General features: G+C 39.3%; 1 protein-coding gene and 1 long non-coding RNA gene across 3 annotated transcripts in view; one reads left to right on the forward strand and one right to left on the reverse strand.

Annotated features, from left to right (window-relative positions):
- RERG (RAS like estrogen regulated growth inhibitor) overlaps positions 1-26,333 on the forward strand; it is a 109,833-nt gene that overhangs the window by 26,140 nt on the left and 57,360 nt on the right. The gene's annotated exons all lie outside the window — the stretch shown is intronic.
- On the reverse strand, positions 4,307-6,127 carry LOC137844072 (uncharacterized). Its single transcript, XR_011089797.1, has 2 exons — positions 5,631-6,127; positions 4,307-5,238 (listed from the first exon to the last, which is right to left on the reverse strand). It is a non-coding gene; the product is annotated as an uncharacterized lncRNA (long non-coding RNA).

Below are 26,333 nucleotides of genomic sequence, written 5' to 3' on the forward strand. Positions count from 1 at the left end.
GCAGGCTCACATGTGTGCCTTAAAAAAATTGGAGATTAGAAAATGTTTTGTAACGGAATGCAGGAGACTCAGCAAGTTAGTTTAAATAAATTGTTTTTCCCCTTGGTCCATTTTAAACTCTCTCTCTATGTTTTTCCCATTGGCACAGAAGCACTCAGCTGAAATAGCTCTCCCCTGTAGCTTCTGTCCCAGAGAATGCTATGATTGAGAGAATACATGTATCTTCATGCAATATCTCAGTGATAATTATTAGCCCTTAGATACATACCAGATGCTCCTTTCCTTTGGTAACTAAGTGGGCTGTGAGATTAAACCTGCCTGTGAGCATCAAGCTGCACTGAGAATTAGGAATGCTTGCTTTCAAGAACCAAGATCATAGACAGAAAACTAGTCAGAAGTCACTACAAAGTGAGGACTGAGTGGAAAGGTTCTCTACTTTTACTTTAAATGTGAACTACTAGTACAAATGCTACATACACGCTCAGCTCCACATGGTTATTTTGTCAGGACAGCTTAAGCCAGCTGACATAATAAAGTACGCTGTGCAAGCCAAAGAACTTTCCCCAAACATTACTGCTTGCATGCACGCTAGGTTTGCAGCTATAGGTATGTCAGGGAAGATGTGCAGAATTTAAGTGTATTAAACCTAATTCTTCTGCTCTTGCATTCATTGCCGCAATGACAGCCAGGTCTGAGAAGTCCACATACTACAGAGCTGTGCTGTTTCCAGAAGACTAGACCTGGTATAAGAAGAGACAGCGTTAACCTGGAGCATAAGGACTGTTCTAGAATATTTCTCCATGTAACTACTCTGATTTCAGACTGAATCTTTTATGATTTAGCTGAATTCTCTTCCAGGTGTTTGTCTTTACTCAAAGTACAGCTCTGAGACCTCAAATTGTATGTCTTCCACTTCCCACATCAGGGTCCAGAAATAAAACACAAGCTTATGATATTGCCTGTGTGGTATCAAATGACTTGTCTACATATGGAAGAGTAAAAGTGAAGTTTTGCAGCTTGGTTGTAAGCTGCCATGATCCCATTTCCTGTTTGGAAGGGCTTCAATGAGTTCCACAGTTTTTCTTGCAGGTTCTGCATCAGTGCTCCAGATAATGTCACCAGGAGTGTTAGGATCAGTACTGAAATATGTGGAAACTGAACTCAGTAAGAGTCCAGTTTCTTAGCTGAAGCTGATGAGAGAGAGTACTGTATCAGAAGCAAGACAAAAATGACATTGATCTTTCAGATCTTCTGGCACCAACTCTCACCTTGTTCTATCCTGGTCTTTTCTCTAGCATAGGCCTGACTGAAACTATATTTAGGACACCAAGTGTCTTTGAGACAGGCTTTATGCCTTTAGGGAATTCTTGTGCTGCTAAATTCAACAGGTTGTTCATATTTTCTAGACACTTGGTGTTTACATGCATAGGTTTTTGGTGGCTGATGGATCAAAAATATAGTACCTTGAGTTAACAGCTAGTTACTAGATCACATAGTAGGATCTCCTGGCATACAAGGGAAATAGGATTACCAGATCATGGAAAAAACGAAACAAAACAAAACAAAAAACCAACACTGATTTGTTATGTATCCCATAGAAACTGCATAACATTTTTCTTGGAGAAGGGCCACTCCCACATGAGTCAAGCCAAAAGCCTAGAAAAGCACCAAAAGAGCCTACTGACTAGTTCAGGCCCAAATACTAAACTTTCAGTACAGAACATTTTCTACCTAGGATGGTTTTGCAGCACTTTCCATTGACTGCATCCAGGCTCTGCCTCTGTTTTCATGGCATCAGATCATTTACATCCTTTTAAGAAAGCGGTTGGTACATTTACAGACTGCTTGGGTCAGACAAGCAAAGCCTGTGGCAGGAAGGGCTGCATCTCTTTACCTGGAAGTCCACTCACACACTTTCCCCATACTGTCATTGAGGTCTTCAGCTTCCTCTTCAGTTCCTACTTGCAGTCCTTTCCCCAGGTCCCCTTTACAAAGATTATTCTGACACTAACAAGAGTTGCATCATCCTAGGCACAAGCAAAGCAAAGACAGGTAGGATGACTAATTACCCATTCCTTTGTATTTCACTTTCCGCTCATCATTTTCTGTTCTCCCTTTTCTCCACACTGGTTGGGAATCCCATTCTTCCTCCCTCACCTCTGATTTTCTAGCACTGCATTGCTCAGCTTGCCGCTTCCCTACGCTGTGTCTAGCACACAGAGAACAGATGATACAGCCTGGTCAGCCCCAGAGAGGGAGGACAAAAGAATTGCCTTGATCCTACAGTGTTGCAACTCTAATGTCTGGTGAACCATAGGCCCAAACCCCAGTTCTGTGTGTCATGTGTCTTAGGATGAAGCCACTTGCTTAAGTGTGTTTGGCATGCAGCTTTGAGCACGTGACAATTTCTGGACAGCTGCTTCCTCAAAGGAATGAACACCACAAGGGAAACACTGCCACAAAGCACTTTGGGCAGTGGAGAACAACAAAGCATGTGGAGGCACACCTGATCCCCAGAATAAAAAATGAACCCACTTTATCTCCTGTGCTTTGGAGATGTCCAGAGCTTGCACCCAGGAGCAGAGTGGCATCCAAACTGCATAGACAGGCTGCAAAATTAGCCTGAGTCCAGTCCAATGCTCAGCCAACAATGCAGATTCAGCATGGGATGGAGGAGCAGAGTACCTGAGGTCACAGACAACAGTCCCAAATCACTGGGCTAGAGCTCATCTTGACACCAGTCTTTTCAGGGCTTGACACTGGATGAAAGTTGCAAGAATATTTTAAGGCTGGGGTGTTGGCGGCATTCATTTTATTCCTCCACTCATTCAGTGCTGCTCATGGCAGCAGTTTGAGACATGGCTGGGTACCACTGACAAGGATAGGACTGAGGAGAGGGAGGAAGATGCTGTAGATCAAAAGGCAACCCATCCCTGATCTTACTACCCCAGTAGCTCCCACCATTGCGGTGTGCTGCGCTTTCCCTGCATGCAGGGATGGCCCTTTACCCAGGCCTCACGGACACCAGCCTGCAGGCATTTTTGCCCCCATCAGTTGAACCAAACTAAGGACAAGAAGAAAAAAAAAAAAAAGAAAAAAAAAGGAAAAAATCCAAGGCCATGCAAAAAAAGTAGCTGCTGAAAGCACACATGCTCATAAATACACTACAATGAACTAGGATCATTTAGAAACATCTTCTAGATCATTCTGAGGAATATGTGACGACACTATACAGAGACATTAGCTCTCATTTGCATTATCATGAGTTATATGTCTGGAACTTAATATAACTCATAAATTAGATTGCATCTTCAGCCTTTTTTCATTAGGTCTTGAGGATGCACCTTGATGTAAATTGGGTGCTCAGCTTGCACTCCAAAGCATGCAGGAAAGGCATTAGGAAACAACTGCTAAAGGAAGATACATGAAACTTTGTATATGGATAAAATAAGTTCAGAGTAAAGCTAGATAAATAAGAGAAAGTGTCTTGCTTGCATAGTGGAAGGAGGCCTTTGAAATGGGGTTGCAAAAGGTCTGACCCCCATACTATTCAATTTATATCAGGCTTGTCTACCTCAGCGTTGGACGGGTAGAAGTGTTTCCCCTCAGGGGTCAGACAGTGGGGTCTGGTTGCTGTCTTCAGCACGAGGCCCCACTGAGTGCTCATACCACTGAGCTCTTCTTCCACCATCAGACAAGAGGCACCCACTGGGTCTAACCTTTCTGGCCTGAATATAGGTACCTTTTGCATGCGAGGAAGTGAAGCAGTCCGTGTATAATCTTATTGCAAAAATGACATTTTCCTTTGTAAAAGGTTTTGTTAGATTTAGTTGAAATGGATTCCATTGCTTCAAATAGACTAACTGTAGAAGAAAAAACACTTAGCCCAGAAGGAGATGATCACAAGCATCTAAATTATGAAAGAGCACTGATTCTCTAGAAGAGTTTCATGTGCACATATATTTTGTTCTCAAGGACAAGTAAATCTCTTAACGTTTATTGCAAGGCTAAAAACCACAACAGACACTCCTCCACCCTCACTACACCCCCCTCCAAAAAACAAAACAGCAACAGAAAAAAAAAAAAAAAAAAAATCAATGCACAAAAACATGAAGAAACCTGGAGGGAAAAAAGGAAAAGCTGAGAAGCTAAAGCACTTGAATGTGCTCTGTCAATGTTCTCAAGCAGAGATTGCTAATTAAAAACAAAATGGATATGGTACATTCATATTTTATCACATCAGAAGGTTAAATGCATATTTCAGCATATACAGCTGTTCACAGAAGCGGGTTTGGAGCCTCACAGACCACAGTTCAGGATTTATTAAAGCCACACTCCTACAAGATAACAAGTGCAATGCAAGTAATCCAGTATTAATATTCAAAAGGGATAACAGCGAATGAAAGCTTTAAAGTAGACTTTCTACACATGCATCATCTTTTCCCAAAGCTTGTATACCACACCTTTACAAAAAACATTAGAAAGAAACTGCAGTTCCAGGCTTAGAAATACACAAGTAATGCAAAGCCCTCTTTTAAACACATTAATAGCTGCATCACATTGGTTCCTCAAATAGCCTCATAGCCCTGTCCATGCTCATTTCAAGCTCTTCCACACAGACTATGACTTTTTAATAGACACTAACAGTAGGGATTGTAACTCCACACAAGAACTGGTATTTTCAGTACACTCTGTTTCTAGCTTCACACAATTACAAAAGTTGCCCCTAAAGTGATTCTCTTATTTAAAATTAAAAAAAAAAAAAAGTTCATTTTTGCCTTTGTTTAAAGCTTTATACAATATGAGATGTTAAAACCAATAAGTTTGAAATGAAGCATCAGAACATTCCTTGACCTTGTCAGCACCATTTGTTTTTTTCTTTTTTTGTGCAATAAAAACATATTTAAGCATATTCCCATGGAACTTGTTGATTTCTGTGAATTGACATTCCCCAGTAAAAAAAAATAAAATAAAATAAACCTCAAACACAAAAAAACACAACAATACTAGCTGGAAATGTTTCAAGCGGCTCTCTGCCCAAGAAATGCAGAGCAGAAAAATTGCCCAGGCTGCTCCAGATAAAATCTCTACAGGCTTCTCCTTTGCTTTTATAACTCTGTCCAGAAGATAGAGCCTTCCCTGCATCCCCTTCTGCAGGACTGAATAACAGAAAATACTTCTTGCTTCTTTGCTTGCTTTACACTGTCAGCACTGTATGTATTCATCACCTTAATGGAGCTGATGCAAATAAGGGGAGGACATGAAAATGCCTCTTGCATATCCAGGCACCAAATCATTATTTGTTTTGAAACACTGCAATAGTTTTTGTTGCTACAGGAACCACACATAGCAAGCTTTATATTTTTACATGCATATATACATACATTATAAATATGTTGTATTAAAGCATTTAAAAAGGAAAAGTCAATTATATCAGATAGCTACAGCAAGCACAGCATTTGAGAGTATGATAGATGAATACCCAGACAACAAGGATTTTGAATTCCTACTAAAAGATTATTGTGTTTACTAGCAATGCCTTTCTATTGTAAAAAACAATCTCATTGGTTTGGCATTTTCCATAATATTACATCCCCAGAAAATTACTGATTTCTGTGTGGGGACCTTACCTTTGTAGCATCAATCCCTCACAACTTTCTGACCTTGCAATCCCAAGGTGGTAGCTGTGGTGTACATTAATTTCCAGACAAAAGAGAAATCCATTCCTTTGGGTGCAAATCAGGCTCCAAAGACTACAAGACAGGTCTTCTGCAGCATTATCAGAGCTCCACAATTCTTACCCTGCCTCAGGCAGGTAAGTGCTTCCTCTTCAGGTGCACAACCAGGCACTTGTCCTTACAAACAAAAAACTTTGTCACTTATCCATGAATCAAAGAGGCAGTGGGATTTATTCAGATGTCCCATGAGAAGGTGGAGATGTAGAAGTGTGAGACATAAGCCAGAACTCCTCAGCAACCTTGTAGCACATGAGATTCTTTCATCGTGTTTTTTACTTCATTTCCAGACCATGAATTATTTTGAGTTTCTGACCGGAACCATATTAATGGTGGCATATTAATTTCTGAACCATTTTCTGCTCACCAGAAAAGAACCAAACCCACACCCTCTAAAGTTAGTCTGATCTAAGCAGCCCAGGACTTGCAATTTAAAAGAAGTACTGCAATCAGCACATCTGTACCACCTGATCCCCCTGTTTCTCCTCAGTCACAGACTGTGTTTCCCATCAGGGCTTTCTCCTGGGTTGCTCCCAACCCTCCCTGGTGGGAAAGGTGATGGAGAAACAGCTGCCCAGGGTCCAGCAAGCGCAAGCGCAAGCACTAGGGCAACTACAGTAGCAGATCTTTCATCTTGGTGGTCTCATTGCTCCTGGCAATTTTGAGCTATTTGCTTGGCTGGTTAATATGGAGTGAAGCTGATTGGAGGTAAGATACCGTGATATAAGCATGCATCACACTTTGTTATCTAAGCCCTTTGAAACAGATAGGAAATAAATACCAGCGTATCAGAGTATGGAATAATTTTGGAGGGGCTGTTAGCTGTACAGATAGCTTTGACATGTGCAACAGTGGACCGTGCAGTTCCAGCTACTGGAACTGAGAATAATATTCATGACTGGTCAACCAGGGCTCGAAGTATATCCCTACATCCTGCGAGCAAGAGCATAACACGTAGTTAGTGTGATGCTGGAACACAGTTTTAAAACTGGGATTTAATTTCTCACTCTTGATGAAGAGAATGATTTATTTAACCATGTATTTTCAAAATTAAAAGCAATAATCTGGGAGTAAAAGCTGAATGCTGATGATTTATAACTACATTTGATACTGGCCATGCTAATGATGTGATATTTTTGTCTGTGTAACCTATGAGTTATCCAGCAAAAACATAATCTTTCAACTGCTAAAATAATTATATTCATATGCTGATAAAGGGAGAGTTTATCAAACAGATAAACTAGATAAAGTTGGTTTCACTAGAACAGAGGACACAGGCAATATGAGTGCTTGTTCTTAATGAGCACAGTTTCCAATGGCCTCCAGATTTGAGAAGCAGATTATGTATCAAAGACTTTTATATTGTTTTGCTTCAGTTTTTCATAGATCTTCATGATTTTATCTGTCCTGTTATTTTTTTCCAGACAGACTTAACTGGCTTGCAGTATGTATGGTTAGATCCTACTCCAGCATGTGGGGAAACAGATCTGCTTAAGAGAGTCTATGCACAGATAACATATACCATATGGGTCGGGGGGGGAGAGAGGAAAAGGGGAAGACACAAAGGGAGAGAGAAAGTTTAAATGGGTGGAGCATTACCAAGATGGAGGCAAAGTAGTCCTCCTATCATTACTTGTTTTATTAGATTTGTTCTTTAGGCATACAGCCTTGTACTAAGGGCCATCAAATGGCCTCTACAGTGCTTATATCCTGTATCATTACACTAGGAATTGTGATGAAGAACTAAGGCCTTAAAATGCTCCATTGCACGTGAGCACATCTCACCTTTTGCAGGTCTAGGAAGATGGTTTATAACAATTCGTCAAAAACTCGAGAAAAAAAAAATAAAGAAAAAGGGGAGCTGGTTTATATCAAATGTTATCATGAAAATAATCTCTTGTGTAAGAGATTTTACTGCTAAAAAGTATCTTAAACTGTTTCATATAACTTGATCAGAATAGAACAACAACAATAACAACAAAACCTCTTCCTATTCTATTATTGAAAGTATTGGAACATCCTAAGATAGTTTAAAAGTCTTGCAAGAATATACTTTCTAATGAGATTTGTGGGGCTCCTTGCTTCTGCTTAAACTAGAGCATAAAAATACAGAAATTCTCAAGAAAAGAAAAAACACATCAAAGTTGAGCAGAGTTCACCGAGCCTGAGAGAAGCTTGGCTTGAGATGGGAATTTAGTTTTGTTTCAACTGTATCATCATGTAGACTTCTACATTTTAAGAGCTACATATCTCTCTGCTAAATCTCCATCGCTCAGCATACCAACAAGGTGTATCATGGGTACATTTCACAGTATATTTTGTTGCTGTGTTTTATTGGACAGTATTTTGTAAATGTTAGCACATTTGACATAGCTTTACATGATTTCTTTGTTGCCGAGGAAGAAATGAACAATGTTTAGCAAAGCAGATGGTGCAGCCAGGTGTATATTTATTTAAGAATAAATCACAATGTACCACAATACATTTCCTGCTACCGGTGTTCAGAGGTGAGTTAGGAAAAGAGCCTAGAAACTTGTCGTCTTTACCCACTCAGAATAACTTAGCTAGAGATGTTTTTTACATAAATGTCATATCTTAATATGAAGAGGTCATTGCTTCCACATGATTTGTTGAATATCTGTTTAAACAAACACTGTTATCCTTTAAAGCTTGTTTCAACAGTTCAGGGGACTGAAACCACAAAGAAAGTTTTTAAGTGTAAATCTGATTTAAAGCTCTGGAAATGTCAAAGCAAAACATATTTTGTTTGAGAAGACTTCAAATATCTCTTGATAGTTATCTTCTGAAGATGGAAAGTGGATAACACTGCCTGACACTAGTATAGAAGCTTTGATTCATATAAATTGAAACAGAACATATAAAACCCATTTCACCAGTTTGAAACTTGTAATGGAGGTACAAGCCCAGCTGAAGCTGCAGAAAGGATAGAAAATAATAGCAAAGCTAAATTTGATCAGAACAACATGGTAACATCTCTATTCCTGTGAAAAACAAGTAACTTTTATCATTTCCCAGCTTAAAAAAGAGAAGTGTTTTTGAAAAGTTGATGGATTTGTCTCAGAAAATTTGTACTAAAGAAATGAGAGGACTCTGGACTTGAAAAATTCTTAGTGAAGGAATGAAGCCTGTTACATGCTCAAATTCTTTTAATAGCAGCGGAAGACTGTTAAGGAAAGATATTTGGGAGTAACTAACAAGTCTCAGAGAATCTGTGCATTGAATAGTCCTGAGCAAAGACTGTGTTTCTTTGGAGGGAGAAAGAGAGTAGAAGTCACTGATCCCAGCCCACTTAGTTGCATGTGGGGAGTAGGAAGGAACAAGAGAAATTTGTAGTTTTAGATAATGATTTAACTTTCACAGGTTGTTGAATGAATCTTTTCTAAGCAGAGGTGTGCTTGGAATGGTAATTCCTAGAGAACTATTTGGAATTTGGATTTGCTATTGCTCAATAAAAAAGTGAAAGTGAATGGTACGTGTTTAAAAAAGCACAGAACTTGTCTAGTAGGATCACAGTGTAGAAGATGTTTCTGGATGTGCAAGGACATTGGGATATATTGATGTGACAGTATCTTAAATGTGCTTTGTGTTTACTCTTCTAATCTCAAATTAATTTGCTTGTGGTCCCTTATTTCGCACACTATAATTCCATCTCTAAGAATTTGGGAGGTGTGACTGGAAGTGCTCAAGAAACACACATCTAATTGGGATGGAAAAAACAATAAGAGGAGGTGCTTCTGGAAAACTCTGTGTAAGCTGTCATGTCAGCAGAAAAGATGTGGAATGAGAAAATGTCATGTGAATTCAAATGTCCCATTTTACTGTTGTCTTTGTGGTCCTGTTTTCCTAAGGAAACCACTATTTTCAAGAATTCTATATTGCTCTATCTCTCTGTCTCTTCTTTTTAGTCATGAGTTGACCAAACTCCAGCCAAATTTGACAAACAGAGAGTCATCTGAAGTATATTATGTTTCAATAATACACATAAAGCCTCAGCTGAAGAAAAGTTTGCACTGTAAACTCACCTCTTTAGATATCTCAGCTTGGTCCCACATCTGGAAATAAATAAATAAATAAAAGGACTGCACTGGTGTTTCTGCTTCTGGTTAGTCATTCCTGTAGTTGTAGCTTTTCTGCTCTCACCACATGAGGCTGGATTGTGTTAGGTGCTACAGAGACACAGAATAAGGACACAAGAACAAAGATCTTCATGATGAGGACACCCAGAGCAAAAGACTGCCAATGAAAAAAAAAATCCAATGAAATAGTTCCACAGTAAAATACGTACATCTAGACATATAAACATGCAAAACACAAAGCACTGGTTTGGAAAAAGATAGCTCCAACACATTCCCAAACTGGGCACCCATGATCCTTTTATACTTGAATCCCATGACATTCATTTGGTCTATGTGTGGTTAATCTTTTGTTAGTCCACATTATCTTGTTCCTTGTCCCTTCTTCTCAGCTCAGTCTGTGAACTGTAGGAAAAAGGACATATTGAAGGTGTTTTTTGCCCGTGGCCTCATGGACTAGTTCTGTCCCATCTCTGACTGCCACCTCCTCCAGATCCCCCACCATTCCTGCATAGGCCTTCCTGGTGTTCCAGCCTTGCTCTGCACTCGCTCTCCATTTTCATTCAGGCTTCATGATGATCATGTATACCCTAGGGTTTTGAGGTCTTGTTACCGTTGATTCACATGGTGCGGCTAAACTGTTGGCCTTGTACAACATAGCTGCAGATGGATGGGCAGAGAGTTTCACTTTTCAATGGCATGCATGTGAACAACTTAAAACCAGACAAGGTTTTCTAATCAGTGGGCATTAAAGTCCATGTCTAAGTGAACTAGAAACCCATAAATGGGAAGACAAAAGGAAACATTTATAAAAATGTTTCCAAACTAAAGAGACTTATCATTCACAATAATTAATAGGGCAAGATGTTTGTTATTCCCTCATTGATTCATTTTGGGAATACAAGAAGTGACAAAGAACTACACCTACAGTCTTGCTGTTAGGGAGGAATATAAGTGTGGGTCTCTGTCACTTCTTATAGTCCTGAAAGTAAATCAATGTAAGAATTAGAAAACTTCATTTGAAAATATCTTCAAGTGCTGAATTTAGCTGCAGCTCAAAAAACTGAATTCATGTGCCAAAATGGATGTCTTTGTTACAGATGACTGTAGTTAATTATTCATAGCCCATGTACTGCAATACAGACAGACCTAGGGATGCAAAAGTGAGTTTATGCTTTGTAGGTCAAGTTTACTGGCATTGGGTAAGCAGGTCCACAGCAGCTAATTTGACAGAATGAAGTTCTGCCAGGCCAGATCTAGCAAAATTAGATCAGTGTTTAGAGTGCAGATGGCAGGTTTCAGAAGAAAAGGATGTGGTTGATTTGCTTTTCATAGCAGTTCTAGTGTAGTGTACAGCTATACGCCATGTACTTACTACAACTTGTATTTTACTACAGCTGTTCATCTATCTGGAGATGAATGCTTCCAGGCCATGGTAACAGATGATATACAGTGCAGACAGTGTGTTTCACTCATTCCCAAAACTCTATAAATGGTAACAGCCTAGGATGCTGAAGTTCTCTGTGCCCTGCAAGATGAATGCCATTGAGCAATATCAAGCTCCTGAGAAAACACTATAGTGCCTTCTGCAGGGTAAATGAAATATTTAATCTCTAAATCCCTGTGGGGCACAGCTGGAACCCAACAGGGGTGTGGAGCTCTATTCTCAGCATGATTCTGTTTTGGCTTCTAGCATTGGTGCTGCTCACATCCCCAAGGGGCAAGTGATCAGTCAGAAGTTACTTTGTGTGGCTTGCACTAGCCAGAATAGCCACTATTTTTTCATGTGCCCACTCTGTTAAGGATGTTGAAGCTGGATGTGGAGGGGGCAAGATAATGTTTGCTCGTAGTTTGCACAGCTAGGGAAGTTAATATTTTGCCAAGATAATATTTCCCTTTTGGCATGTTTGCCACTCGGAGCATTGCAAGCTGTGTTGTGCCTGCCCAGTACAATGTGGGCGAAGCGAGTCATTTCGCTTACTCCTGAAACACAGCCTTCTTGGGGCGAAAGTGTGGATTCTGTTTAAAAGCACAGAGCAGTGTTACATGACGTTTCTGGACAGAAAATGAAGGGCTCCTACAGCCATTTCAGCTTCCGGAGTGGAGGTTGGCAGAATGGAGGTGCCTGAGCATGCCAGAAATAACACGGCTCCTCTCTCCTGCACGGGTGGCCATCTGTCCTGTTCTCCCCACGCTGCCTTGGAACCGCACTGTGATCTTTGGCAACCTCCCGCTTTCAGCCTCCTCTGTTGCAAAATGGGGGCTTGTAATATTTCCTCCACCTCCGAGGACTGTTACAAAGCTCTAAGATGGAAGATGGTCTAAAAATATCATGGCTGTTAAACCTTGGAGTGTATTTTGGATCAGAAAAGCCAATGAGAAGCTTCTGGGTTATATCCAAGATCTAACGAGGCACTCATTTCCAGTTAGACTTGGTCATCTGGGTGGCAATGAGTCAGTGAGAGGAGACCTATTTCACATGTGCTCTAGAAAGACACTGCTTCATCATTTGTAACACTAGTATGGGTTGGATAACACTCCAAACAGGACTCCTTTGTATTTTGGTGCCCCTGGCAATGGTGTTGTGTGCATAAATATTGCAATTCTGCATGAGAAGGTGATTCTGCTTAATAGAGAATTTAAATGGTTCAAAATCTGGTGTTATTCTGACAAGAGCTGTATTTTAAAATTCTCTATAAAAAGAAAGAGCCATGGGACTAGGACTCTGGGGCAGACACCTTGGCTCTCTTCCCCAGAGGCAGTGTGTGCCAAGAGCCTTAAGAAACTCAGACCTTTTGCTGACTGATCCCAAAGTTTCCTGGGTTGTGAAGGAAAACTCAAAAGCAAACCAGCTCTTCAGAATGTTTCCATTTAATAAATATCAAATGCTATTGGAAAAACAACAACAAAAAGAAACCTGCTGGATTCTTTTTTTCAGCCTTGCTAGTAAACATTAAAGTGCAATGACTGCAGCTAAGGAAACAGGAAAGCATACCCAGCTGTCTAACTGTGCAACCTGGAAGTGGCAAAATGAAGACTAGATTAAAGGTATGATGGACCACATTAAACAAGAGAGTTCTGCATCACTAAATAACATCAAGTAATGAAAGATGGTGCCTCTTTGTGAGGTACTCTTGATTTTGCCTTTGCTACCTTATTTTGACACTCAGGTAATAAATGCTAATTTTGTGATGAAGCAATCCAGTAGAGCATACTGGAACATACTTTTGACCAAAATAAATAAATAATGACTTCAGGAAAAATACACATGTGCCTTCTGTTTGATTGGCACAAACATCACTGGTATTCCAGTGCCTCCCTCTATACAAAATTAGCCCTTAGGATAATTACGGCTGTTGTCTTTGTAAAGGGCTTTGACTTTTGCGCAGGTAGCACTCTATACATGAAGTACAAAATAGTATTATTTCAACACAGTTGCTGGGATACCATTATATTGCGCATTATGGGAGTACTCATGTAAGTGATATTGCTAGGAGGGGGTGTGAGGAAAACCAGAAATATCTTCCCCACCCACCTTTCTTATTCAGTGCAATGGTAATTACTGTTCCCACTTTCTAAACTTTGTAAACATCCCAGCTGGCTGTGAAGAAGGCAGCTCTCCTGCTGTGGCTGCACAGGTCCCTCACTGCAGGACCATGAACTCAAGCTGCGGTTTGCCTGCCATTCACGAGTCCATCAGTACAGTTGCTCACATCCTTAGTACTCAGCACACCCTAAATCACTTGCTGAATTAGGCCCCAATAATGATGTTAAGCTGTGATTTACCTCCCTCTGTGGCTAAAACACCTGTGTGTGGCATCCCATCCCATTCCCTGGGCATTTTGCAAACAACTCACCATCTAGGTCCAGAGTGATTAAAAGTATTGTTTGCTATAGCTGTGTAATCTATACTTTGCTGCTTTCCTTTTTTTTTTTTTGCTTTGGGATTTGTGTTTGAAGAGCTATGACTCACTGTACTCAGGCTCCTGCTGCTTGAAATTAAAATAGGAAAGCTCTTCCCTTCCCCCATTTCCTAATATGTTGCTTTCTGAAGCCATACAACACCTTATAAATGTTTCATCAGAAGGGAACTGCCAGAGCATTCCCATCTGTCACATTAACATGGCCAGATTGGAAGTATTTTTAAAAATGTAAGATATTGTATGGAGGGAATGAATAAGGAACTGCTTATATGACCAGGAGAAGCAGAGTTAATGTGAGGCTGTGAAGTGTTGCCACTTTGGGTTTGAGATTCTGGACCCACGTTGAAACAGCAGTCTTTATAGATGACGGGCAACCAATATTCCCTGCCTGTACCTAGAGGTCCATGGCACAACTGCAAGTTTGGCCTTTTCCATCCTGCTGTGTTCCCTTATAAATTTATCAACCTTTACTAGAAGCAAAAAATTCCAATGCCTTGAAATCTTCAAAGCTTAAATAGGAATCCTGGGAAATTATCTCTGCCTATGCTTTCAAGGAGGAGAAGGATTATAAGATATCTTAAGAACAACCTTTGTCTCCTGTGTCTTAGCAAGTATTCATAACACTCAACCAATTATAAAGTCTTTCGTTTGAGCCCCAGTGAAATATGAGTTTTGCCATTGCTTTGGAATGGGCTATTCTGTAATTTCAGCCCTCGGCATGGCTACTCCATGCAAACCAGAAAGTTCAGATCTCACCAAGTGAGCTCTGAATGATTGCTCAGGAAACTGAAGCAAAACAGCCATCTGGGATATACCATGTATGCATGCTCAGAGTAACTAACCTTGCCTGTTAACAGGGCTAGTTGTTCTGGGGAGTCTATGGCTATGCCCGTACTGCTATACAAAATAGGCCTAAAGGCCAGTTCTTAGCCCTGAGACTTGACAGGAGTAAAGAGGTCAAGGCCAACTCCATTTGCAGCTGATTTGTCTTGGAGGGATCTAGTCAGTGAGGTCCAAAACACAGTGAGGACAATCTAATGAGTGAACAGTGTGGATGACCAAGGGCTATTGCCAGATCTTGCTTTCCGGTCCTATGTCATTTAGCATTATAAATGTGTGCTGCATGGCTTTTCACCCAAGGCAGGGTCTGCCTACTTGTGGTGCGTGGACTTACCAGCTTGTTCAGTCCCATGGGTTGCTTCTGTGCTGGGGCTGTCCTGAGTAGGATGGCAGCTGGCTCGTGGAGCTGCAGCGGGTGGTGAATCTGCGTCATGGTGCATAGTATTTAAGCTGTGAACCAGAGCCAATAAAAGTTTGCAATTAGTGCAGGAAAAAAAATATCTTAGGATTGCTTTGATACTGAGATGCAGCCACAGATAGTCAGTAGGTCTTTGTTTTCCTCAGCCCCCTTCAGAAGGAAAAGGGCGGAAAAGGTGTTATATTGCAGCTTTCCAGGAACTTGCTTGATTCTGCCTCATTTCCTATGTCGCACGCAGCAGCTCTGTCATCATGCAGAAAGCTACACCACTTGCATTTTAGCCAGTGCCCACCTCACACACTGCTGACACGCAGTTCTCACTGGAGCTGAACACATACACTCTTGGGAGCGAAAGATACTGCATGCCAGTGTGTGAGAACATACATGGACAGAAACGGATGGCTCAAAAGCTTGAATCATGATTTCATTTTCACCTCTTATGCAAATGTTCTGTTGCACTGGGGTCCCACTCTATCTGTCAGTTTGTCTTCTGCAAAGTAGTGATAATCTTACAATAGCAATCCAGATTTTCAAAAGATATCAGCCTCCCACTCTGACAGCCAGACTTTACAAGGAAATCACCTCCCATTTAGGCACCAAAATGTAATATTCATGTGTAGAAAAAAAGTTTAGCACACTGGATCCCCAGCTTCTTATACAATCTGGGAGCAGGAACTGCTGTGAGGGTTGTTGGGAAGTTTGGAAAACTTACTCCTTATTTCAGAATCAAAATGAGAACCCAGCTCTTCTGAAAATCTGGCTCTGATTCAGGTGTTGAACGCTCAAAAATTTGAGTCTGAGCTCTTTGGAAAATCTGGCGTCTAATGAAGGAGTGCTGCGAGGATCAATTAATTAATGTGTGAGATCCTGGCGTAACAGTGATGACAGTACTAGTAAACTTTGTAAAGAAGTCAGGAACAGTTTCATGTGTTGATATTTCAGGGAGAATACCTAGTAGACAAGAAATAACAGCCTACTGCTGTTCTGCTACAGCACAAGAACTACATTTGGTTCTCCCGTAGCTGAATTCTACCACTGGCAGAATGTTGCCAATGACAGATGTGATACTATTGGCACACAACTTTGTAAGTTTTAAAATATTAAAGTACAACTTTTAATGAAGTGGAGAAAAACATAGTAAATCTTTAATACTGACTTCTTAACCAAGAATTGCTAAGAATATTTGAGAGCTGTTGCTATTAGTTTCACCAGAATATTTGTTGTCAGGTGGATTTAGATTTTCCAGATGACACTAATATCCCTACAGGAAAGGAGAGGGAGATTTTGAGATGAAGCAATGTCTTAGAAACTTCTGAGAGACTAGTTTTATAAAAGAATCATTATGCAAATAATCTTGTGTTTTTCTTTTGAATAGTTACTCTACATAAAAGGGGGAGAGGCGCATCTAGGAGGTGCCTGTTGCTCCTTCTGCAGGTTCATTACTGTAGTGCTGCTCGGTGCTTGTGGCTGTCCAAGGTCTTCACTATCATTTCAGAGACAAACATATAGCCCTGTATTTTTTTTATTTTTTTTTGGGGTGGGGGACACAGACACATTTTTCTCGTGAGAGATAGGAAGAGTCTTATTTCTCATGTAGTTCTTTCATTTCCTGATAGTTTCTCAAACACAGCTGAAAAATGAGGCTAGACAGGGCACATCCTCCATGTGGTGTAGTCACATCTTCAGCAGAAGCTGTGAGTGCTGTAGCTGCGGGCTAGCAATATTTACCTCATAGCTTCAGATTCCAAGGATCATCCATCTCTTCATTTTGTAGTGACCGCAATCTAACAAATAAGTAATTCTAACAAGTTCAGCAGAGCTGCTCTATTCCATATCAGCAGAGGGACTGGTCAAGTACATAACATGTATAGCACACAACATAGTACTCAGAAGGCAGTGGAAGCCAGGAGGCTTGACATTTATGCCTTTTCTTATCTAACTTGCTTCTCTTCTCAAACATTTCTTTTAGAAGCCTACTTTTCTCTTTTGGCCTTGTGATTCTTGCTCTCATGCCTGCTTCTGCTGATTTAAAAAAAAAAAAAAAAAGTACTAGGAAATGATTTCTGGAATGTGTCAGCAACAAGTAGATTCTCGAGGGATTGCCTTTGACATAGAGGAACAATAAGTTTGAGAGAGGAAATTGGTTTCCCCACGGCTGATGGTTTTCCCTGGATTGGCTTACCCCACTCCCACAGTGTTGAAGCTATTGAATGCTCAATTAGTATTCCCCAAAGTGTCAAAATGAATTGAACCAACTCCAGAAATTCTTCACTGCAGTTCACGTATCATTTCTCAGGCTTTGAGAAAAGGACCTACTGTTTCACTGTGTGTAGCAAACAAATTCTCCCCTTCTCAACCCTGTGTCACTTTGTTTTTTTACTTGGTTCAAGGGCACCTGCAAAAATAAACAGCAATGGCAAGTTATTACCTCCAGAATGTGTAGAGTGCCTCAGCTAACCCGTTTATAAATAGAGAGACAGATGGATATAATGACTATAGTATCTACAAGTACTTTGGGTTAGTTTTGTTTTGCTTTGGGCAGTTGCTATATTACACTGACTTATTCTGACAAAAGTAATGGATTCTCAAAGCGCAGATTGCTGGCTATGTTTTGCACTAGAGATCAAAATGATATTGCCACGTCCAAGGACTCAAAAGTTAAGAACTAGATTTCACCCCAAATAATGTAATTTCTTCAGAAGCTGGCAGAACTGGGGTTTTAAATTAAAAAAAAAAAAAAGTTTTATTGTGTTTTATTTATATTTTTGAGTCATTGTAATGTGTTTGACTACATTTTTATCTCACCTTTATAACCAAGAATCATACATTTCTTCCATAGTAGTAAACACAAAGACCAAAGTATGGTTCTAAGAGGCAAAACATTGAATTTTACTAGAAATGACAAAATGGCAGAAGTTAGAAATTAACTTTTCAGGCACAAGATGTTTCCAAGGATGGCCTTTTCTGGTTCATCCTAGTGAAAATTCCAAGAAAGTTTCATTTTGTCATCTCAGCCTGTATCACTAGGTACTCAAGTGTAACAGTCTCTCCAAGTCTTACTTGCATTAACTTCATTAATCTTGCTTACTGTAATTCTTCTAGACCAAATCTCTGCTAGTGGTAATGGCCAGGCTTATGTTTATGGTCCAAAGAAGCAGTCAGGAATAAAAATATGATACGACTAAGCTGGGTGCTGGACAAGACTGAGTGCATCACTCACCAAGGTGCTCACAAGAACAAAAAGGCAGAAGTTATTTAAACTTTCAACCTCAAATCACAGTAGGTATTTATTCTGAAACAACAAAGAAAATTTTAACAGCTTGCTGTTTTATTCTGAAACAAGTGAACTTCAGTACTTTGGTGCTTTGCAGTGAGATCAAGGACTGTTTATAATAGTTGAGACAGTCAGACTTGAGTCACGTCACAATGCAGCAGCTATTCCCAGTTCAGCTAGGAATTAGTTACAAGAGAACTGAACATCCAGGGAAGACTTAATGAGAACCTGCCTAGAAAATGATTTAGGAAAAGAACTAAGAGGAGAGAGGCAGTAGCAGAAAGACAGTTGATAGATTTGCAGTTCTTTCACAGGAAAAGATACGTGAAGTATAAGCTGGGCTGTATCAGGAATTCATGAAAGTGGAGGTTGTGATAATTTATAGTGACATTCTTGATCTTTTTCGAGTAATTCATATGAACAAGTGTCGTACAGGAGATGCAAAGATTTTCTGCTGTCCTCTGATGTCTGGCAGGCACTTTGCAGTTTACTAATTTATAATTTTGATGTCGGGATGGAGAATATGCTCATGATACCCAGCTGGGATGGACAGTAAGTGTGCTAGAGAACAAAATAAGACTTCAAAATAATCCTGGTGAGTTGGAGATATTATCGAAATTTAGGGAAATAAACATCTCTTTTTAGAAAGATATTGTGGTACAGAAAAGTGGTGTGTTAGATAGGCTGAAGAAATTAATGGCATGAACACAGCCTGCGGGTTGTCTGGTGAGATATCTCTTCATCCAGCAAGGATTTGAGGGTTATAATGAATCAGAAGCTATGAACATGTGTCAATCAGCCTCAAGCAAATAAAGAAAATATTAAACAGTATGTTTAAACTAGAATATTGTCTGTAAGAATGGTGAAATAATCCCTCTGCTCTACTTAGAGCTGCTTTAGCCCAAGAGAGCAGCAAGTAGAATTCTCCAATATTTATAATGTAACTGTGGGTACAACAAAAACAATGGCTTTAAATTTGCAGTAAGGATTGTTCAGTTGTGCTTTAAGGACAAACATCTAACCACAAAGATGATGGACCCCATGGAACAGATTGCTTTGGAAAGGTTGAGGGATCACAGAAAGCTTTTACCCAGAAGACAAACATCTGTCAAAAAAAAAAAAAAAGTTCAGCTTTCAAGGAGATAGATTTGGTGACTTCAGGGTCCTTATTTTCAGTGATTCATTGATAAAACTTGTATAAAACAGGAAGAGTACATTCTCCTTTTCTTTAACACTTTGGGCAAAAATGAGCAGAGACAGTACCTCCCTTTTGGTACTTACTGATTCTGACAGAAAGGCAATAGCAGCTGCTCAGTGAGTAGAGCAGTTTGCAGCAGAAGCAATACAAGGGTGAGTGGAGCAGTGAGAGAGGCTGCTGACCTAGGCTGTGTGATACATTGCAGCTTTTGAGCCACTTGCTGTCACAGGATGCTCAGAAAAGGGATATGGTACCATCACTGACCATTACTGAATCATTTCCAAAGTAGGCAACAGTGTAGCTTTGGCCACGTAAGGCCACACAAACAAGCATTCAGAATTCAACTGCTTCAGGCTTTACAGCATGTGAGGATGCAGAACACCGGCCCAGAAAATTTATGGAAGCCTCACCTTCTCTTTATTTATCCCTGAATGGCATAAAGGGTCACTACTGGAAAGTACCTTGTCCATGTTTGGGCTTCTAGCAAGATTCTTGTTTGACATCAGTGAGAGAAATGTTGTGCTTTACCTGCTCCAGTTCTCCCTGGAGCCTGTTGTAGACACTGAAATGGCTACCTAGAGTGTCAGCCTGCAGACCTGATTCTAACTTGGCTGCTTATAAAAAGTTATGCATGGAAGAAAACACTTTAAAAATACACCTGAGCAAGCCAAGAGAAAGAGATAATAAGAGTAAAAAATAGATCAGTTTTAAACACTGTGAAAGTACAATCCCTGAACCTCTGTTTTCACTTTAAGTTTTCAGCTTTCTGTCTAAGAGTACAAGAAAGTTCTAGGAGAGTGAGTGCTTTGACATGTACATAAAGATTTGTTCATTGGCAGAAAAAAATATTACTGCATTTGCTACTATATCAACAGCTTTACTACACTGACTTCAGCACATACGCAGTGTTTCCTGAAGAAATGTCTTTCTTCTGAAATTTCCTCAACTTGCATTTACATTTTGAAACTATGTAGTCAATAAATATAACAGTAAATAGGCTGATAAATTAGGACCAAATCAAAGAAGAGGAATAGGCAAAGAAAGTGGTGACAAATAATGGAAGATTGGGATTAAGGGTGCACAGAAACTTCATATAGTTGAAGTAACATCCATAGCATTTTGTCATCATCAAGCTAATAATCCTAGGACAGACAAATTGGTTGGACACCTCTACAGCTTTTTCTGCTTTTATTACCATCCCATGGTCCTACTTTCCTGGGATAAACTCTGTTTGTTCAGCCAGCAGAGACACAGGTCTAGCAAGCAAAAGGGCAAAAGAAGTACAAGGCATTTGCATGAGGGAGAGACAGAGGATCTTATGTGATCAGTCTCTCTAAAGTCACCTTAATCTAAACAAACAGGCTGCTCTCTGGAGAGCCAAGTGTCAAGTCTGGGAATCGTTGTTCAGTGAGGGGCAGCATGGTTGGATGGGGAGGTGAAACTCACTTGTGAAGACAGGTCTGAGCCAGTTTTTCACTCACCTAAAGCTGGTACCAGGATCAACTCCCAGCCAGACTATGGGTGCTCAAGCTTGTCACCATGTACAACACTCACATTTCAATCACATATCCCCTCCATCACAACTCCCCCAGGCCAGTCTCCATTCAGTTTAGCTAAGCAACTACTCCAGGAAAAAAAGCCTGTCATAGCGCATCTGAAATAATTGAGTGCACAACAGATTATTTGTAATCTTACTGCAATTAAATAAATTTTCCATAAATAAGTCCCTAATAAGTCTGCATTATTTTATTAAGGCATGACAATCTAACTAAACATAAATTAAGTGTAAATTTGAGGACTTAATTGAAAAGATTAACCAAAATGTTTAGTTGAATCATCATCAGTTACCATCTCTGTATTCTGCTAACAGCTGCACTGTCATCCGTGCAGAGTTTAAACAATAGGCCAGTAAGGGTACTGGAACACATGCTTACCTTCCAGCCTTTCAGTAGATCCACCACTTCCAGCTTAGTGTTGTGTCTGGGCTGAAAGATGTTGCTGACTCGGAGCCACAGTCCTGCGTAAGCACCCAGCAAGCTCAGAATTGCCATCAACAACATGAGCTTCCATGTGTGCGTCAGAAAAGAAAACATCACTAGATTTTTCTCTCCAAGATGCATTTAGCACTGGTGACAGCTGCTGAGCCTGTGATGTGCAACCCAGAGCGTCTGTCCAGCAAGAGAGCTTTTGCAGCCAGCTGCCACGTGCAGCCACTGCTAACACGTGTCAGCGAAGTGTGGCCCCTCTTCACAGCTTATTTCCCTGCCCTGGAAACCCTGGCCTCCCTCCTGGCTCTGGTGTTTCAAGCTGACCGCAGGCAGGGGTTTTGGCAGTGGCGTGGCTGGAAGGAAGGGTAGCAGGCTGAGTGAGGGCTGCAAGGATTACTACAGAGGGCAGCAGTGAAACTCCTCTCTGAGGGAATGGTCTGGGTGGGATTTCAGCTTGTAGGTTGATTGCTGTTGGTTTTGCTGCCAGCTCACGTTGGCTGAGTGTACAAGCTGCCAAGGGTCCCAAGAGGCTGTTTCGGCAGCTACAAACCCACCATCTGCAAAGATGCATTGTCCACGCACCATTCCCTGAGCACCATGGACCATTAGCTGGGGAAACTTCTGGAGCTATTTAGATTGAACTCAGGCCTGAGCAGCCTAGTCTATAGCAAGCATAAAAGGGGAAAAACTTTCAACGTGGATATAAGGAGATTCCAGCCTATTTCTGTTGTCTCCCAGGACTTTTCCTGAGGCTCCTGCACCGGCTACGCACAAGCCACCACAAAGCAACCAGACTGCAGTGACTCACGTTTTCCACACATTGTGGAGTGACAGAGATTTAACCTAATGGAAAAGCTTTGTGTCCTGTTAGCTGTGTCTCAGCTTTTATACCCTGATGACAGAAGACTACCTGGTGTCTAGGAACTGCATTCCCAACTCGCACAAAACTTTAAGCCTGAAATCTTAATTTAATTTTATTTTTCTGTTAGTGCTTTTTATTGTTTCAGGATTTCTAGGATAATTTATGCCCTGTTATTTGACTTTATTACACAAGATGCCAAGATTTATGTTAATAGAGGAAAATGCATTTAAAATGTCTCCTAATATATTTCCCTTGAAATACATGAAGATTACAGCTGCTGCAATAAACTCATAATCTCTGAATGCTAGAATGGAAATGTTTGACATTAACAGGCTGCTTTTAGAAATGAAATATCTGTAGTGAGGACATTGAGAACTTACAACCAACACATAATTGTGACTACATTTGAACTTTGCAAGCTATTTGAGATTCAGGGGAGAAAAAAAAAAGTTTTTACACATGCCTCAACACTTCTTGATGTCAACCAGAAACAGACAGTGGAATTCCAGAGGGAAGGTTGCTCCCATGGCAATGTAGAGTTGACAGGAACCAAGGAGCATGTGAAATTCTGTGAAAAAGTCTTATCCCCCCTATTTTCCAATCTCAATGATTTCCATGGAAATTGAATTCTAGAAAACACAGAGAGATTTGTATCTTGACCGCACCATGGACTTTAAAAATCTGGATTGGTGTGGAACAGCTTGAAAAATAGCTGGGTTTGAAGTACCACTGCGTTCCTGATGAGTCCTGGTTAAATATCTGACTGGAAGACTTTGAAAGTGGACAGAGCTATCGTACAGAATTCATATGTATATTTTCACTACTTTCAGAGTACAGAAGAAGGCTTTTCATCTTACTGAAGTAGCAGATGAAGAGCTGAAAAGAGGTAGTCTCTGAACAAGATTCCCTTCTCTGCCACAACGGTTTGACACCACTAAGATTTTACTAGCTTATCTCAACATAAATCTGAGGTAGCAGAGCAGAGAATTAAGTATGGGTTTAGAAAAATGCTGGGCAAGTTTGAAATTGAAGTGTTACAGTAGAACTCTAGTTCATGCTTCTGTTAGCAATCCTTAGTGCTTAAATAAGACAAAGACCAATTTTGTACACATGAAACTCCCACTGAACCCCGCTGACAGTGACAAGGTAATGACTAATTGCTCTAAATAAAATATGATTGCCTGATCTGAATTCCTTTTTCTAAGAATCTAGACACTTTATGTAAAAATAGGGTTGTTCAAATCCTCCCTTGAAAAATGAACTCAGGAGTGTTGGTCTAAGCATAAAAAAGACCTTAGACCTCCATTTCTGAGCTGTAAAGCCCTATGATAACAATCACTCATCCGTTAGGGAGGTTTATGCCAACATTCTAGGCTTTAGTTGTGCAATTTATTGTAGAATGGAATGGTACTTTTCCCTTGTCTTGGAATACTACATAAGAAGGAAACCAAGCTCAAAGTGGTTCTATGACTTGCAGGTGAACAACTGTTTTCCTACTTTTCAAAGGTTCACATACAAATATGACCCTATGTCATCATGAAAACAAAAAGCCAAAGCCAAAACTTGTATTTTCCTTAATAATATTAATATTTTTAACCTTTTTTTTATATAAAGAAGTAGATTTAGTATTTAATTTATGAATCAATTTCATCCCTGCTACTCAAATATCAAAATTGAAACACCTCATGAACCAACCCAGTTAAAAGAAAATCATGCATTCTTATAATCTGTTCACTCTTCTACATATTTAGAATAACAATAAGCAAACATCTGTTTGAGTAAAGGTCAAAGTAATTTCAAAGAAATTGATAAAATTCAACTTCATCTAATTCCGCAATTTAAAGCAAAATTTGATCCAATAATTGTTAAATGAACACTCTTAAAATAGGAAGTAACAGATTCTAGACACATGTATCATCAGTTCAAATCCAATTGTACCTCTTAAAGCATCCTAACACAATGAAAAAATAGGCATGAGAGGAATTGTTCAGTCAGTGAAGAGTATAGACTCTCTTTCACCATTTATATTGACTTTACTGGGTGTTTTCTTTTGTTCATCAGTAATAAAGTTTGTAGGTTCTTAATGCAAATTCCTTTTTATGTTTGCTTCAGGCATTTTGTGTGCCTCATTCTATAAAATCTAGAATGATCATTTCTATTAAATCTCCCTTTCTAATCATTATGCACTGTTATCATTATTTTATTTATGTTATAGAAGACTCAGAATTGGTTCTTTGCAATATAAAAATATGAAAGAAGCCACAGCCCTATCCCTAAAACTTTATGAGGAAAATGCTAATATGTTTGGGTTCATCCTGTTTCAGGAAACTAAATTTAACCTTTAATATTTGTTAAAGTTAATTCACAAAGTTATGGAAAAAAGAAAAGGGGACAAAAAAAAAAAAAGGTACAAAATAGAATCTTAGATGGGGGATTTATCTAATTTACTAGGATTTCTGAATATGTCATTTTTGCACAGGGATAAACCAAAAGACATCTTGCTATTCCAGCAATGCTGGGAATTATAATTCTTCGCTTATGAGCCTAAAAAAGCCTTCAGAGTAAAGCATCTATTAGCACAATTTAGTCAGTACAGCTTGAAAGCACAGATCACAATGTTAATCAGCTCAACAAAGCTGCTACATTATTAACAGTCACCAAAGGCCTTTGTAATAATAGTTGTACTAAACAAAGAAGATGCAAATAAAGGGATCCTTGGATGAGTTTTATAATTGTATTTGCTTCTTGGGTGTTGTATTTTGTTTTTCTTAAAAAAATAATAAAATAAAATAAAAGGGATCTGTATATTGAAGTGTTTCATTTGGAAGCACATTGGATTAAGTGGAATAGAGTCAAAAATAAAACATATGTTAGTCTAAGTCCTGACTACAGTGGGAGTTGAGAGCTAATTCTCTTCGATGAAACACAGTGTACAGAGAAGTTTTACTTTATAATTTTCTTTCATTAAATGAACTTGGATATATGAAGGAATGTTTCATAAAATTATTTTTAATCAAAAGTCAATTTATGGTTGAAGAATGGTTTTGACAGCAAATTTATGACCATCTGTAATTAACCATATGGAATCCTTTATGAGGACCTTTATTTGAGAAGTAAAGACCTTTCTTTTACTAAACATATTCACTACTGTAGCATCAAATGTGTTAAGACCATTTTTTCTCAGGTACATCTTTACAGAATCAGCTCCAAACTTAATTGCAGAGTTTTCACCTTCTCCAATCAATGAGTCAGATCTCCAATACACAGAAACCTCATTACCAGAATTCTGCCTTCCTCCCTCTTTCCAGTACATCAAATATGGCAAAGGTCTTAAAAAAATAATACACAATTATGTAACTAGAGGTTGGATAGCAGACAAAGTAATTAAAACATGGTACTGTGGGCAACCTAAATGCTAAGTACTTGAAGCTTGGTTTTAGAAACTCAACAAGAATATTTTATAATATTCTATATACAATATTCTATTTATTATTATAAAAATGTATACAATATATATTATATTCTATATATTATATATTTTATAATACTTTTGTAAGTGTCCATAATTGCCTGTATTAAAAAAAAAATGGATGTTCCATTAATTTTATGATCATGAAATACAGAATTAGATTATCTTCTATGCAAATAAAGCTGTTATGTGTAAATTATGAAATGGAGATACAGGCACATAGAACAGAAAGAAAGCATGGTCACAGAGTCTAATCCTTCATGTCACAAATCCTCTATAAGTTATTTGCTTTCTATATGAATAGTGCCTTAAAATTGCCTCACTTACATATTGTTTCCAAATTTTAGAGAACAAATAAGCACAGTATTTGTGGAAGATATTATACAGTAGAAATCAACAGTAGATTGCTTTGATAGTGTGATGATAAAAGAGATTAAGGTTATGAAAAATCTCAGGAAATGCCAAAGACATTTCTTCAGTCAAAGATTATTCCCTGGTTTAAGTTAAAAAGGACGTACAAGATTGCCTCAAC

The sequence above is a fragment of the Anas acuta genome, chromosome 1, assembly GCF_963932015.1.
Source record: "Anas acuta chromosome 1, bAnaAcu1.1, whole genome shotgun sequence".
NCBI lineage: Eukaryota > Metazoa > Chordata > Aves > Anseriformes > Anatidae > Anas > Anas acuta.